Source organism: Octopus bimaculoides, chromosome 20, assembly GCF_001194135.2.
Source record: "Octopus bimaculoides isolate UCB-OBI-ISO-001 chromosome 20, ASM119413v2, whole genome shotgun sequence".
Lineage (NCBI taxonomy): Eukaryota > Metazoa > Mollusca > Cephalopoda > Octopoda > Octopodidae > Octopus > Octopus bimaculoides.
The window spans coordinates 14374210-14375281 of NC_069000.1; the positions used below are offsets into that span (position 1 = coordinate 14374210).

The following is a 1072-nucleotide window of genomic DNA, read 5'->3' on the forward strand; positions in this document are numbered from 1 at the left end:
ATATATATATATATATATATATATATATACATACACACGTGTGTGTGTATGTGTACTTTTACATGTGTGGTTGAGAAATGGCGATGCAAATATTATTAGCGAAATGTTTGATCATTGATATCAATGTTATACGATTTTTATCTGTTTAAAGTAAGCAACTGCATGGCACCATTTCAGTGAAATATAGTAACAACAGTAACAAGTGCTTCTGTTAAAAATATAAATAAAATATATGCTAATTATCTCCGAATAACAGCACAAATTACAGTAAATTTGTAAAAATCTGTTATTAATAACTTACTTTATGTATATTTTCCATTAAATCCGATGACATCAGTAGATACTTCTATATGATTTCCTAAGCACTATCCAGTGTGTATACATATACATCCATCGATTCACGCACACACATTATATATAATATATATACATATATATATATATATGTGTGTGTGTGTGTCTTTCTTTCTAGTTATATGTCAATGGAAATTGAGATGGCTTTCTTCTTAGATTAGCAGCCCTAAATGATAAATAGGTCCGACAACGGTCAAATTACGTTTATATATGTTTGAGATTAAACCCGCCTGAATGAAACAGCCAGAGCTTAATCTCAGCTTCCTCATCACTTTTTGACTCAAATTCATTTATTATTGCTGCAGTCCAGCAGCAAGTGGTTGGCGGTCATTTATCATTGGGATTATAACTGCACTTCCATTGAATTTTACAACTGTTACAAGCTTCGGTCGTTGTTCATTTTTTTTACCTGAAGCATGAATTTAATGATGATACTAATTAAATAAGATTTTTCGTTTATATTTTCCTACATTAAAACAAATTTAAATAAATTTATATGATGCATAGTGGTGTAAATTAACGCGCCAAGCACGACCCGGTATAGCAGCTATATATATATCATGATGTATATTTCCTGTACTATTCAACAAATGATTTCAGAATTATTTATATATTACGATAGTAATCTAAATATCATGCTTTTTAGTGTTATTCATGTGTTTATTTCTGTATGAATTAGCATCTGTAAACATACTTTTTAGTATTGAAGTAGTGTGCA

General features: G+C 29.5%; 2 protein-coding genes across 5 annotated transcripts in view; one reads left to right on the forward strand and one right to left on the reverse strand.

The window, feature by feature from the left end:
• The window catches only part of LOC106883429 (dixin), a 64159-nt gene that overhangs the window by 56111 nt on the left and 6976 nt on the right, over positions 1–1072 (reverse strand). The window contains exon 1 of one of the 4 annotated variants that reach the window (XM_014934431.2): positions 302–885. The exons of the other annotated variants lie outside the window; for them this stretch is intronic. The gene's annotated coding sequence lies outside the window, so the exon portion shown is untranslated. Of the gene's footprint in view, positions 1–301; positions 886–1072 lie in introns of those variants that run through there. 4 annotated transcript variants of the gene reach the window in all.
• LOC128250260 (uncharacterized) overlaps positions 1–1072 on the forward strand; it is a 35544-nt gene that overhangs the window by 12848 nt on the left and 21624 nt on the right. The window lies entirely within an intron of this gene.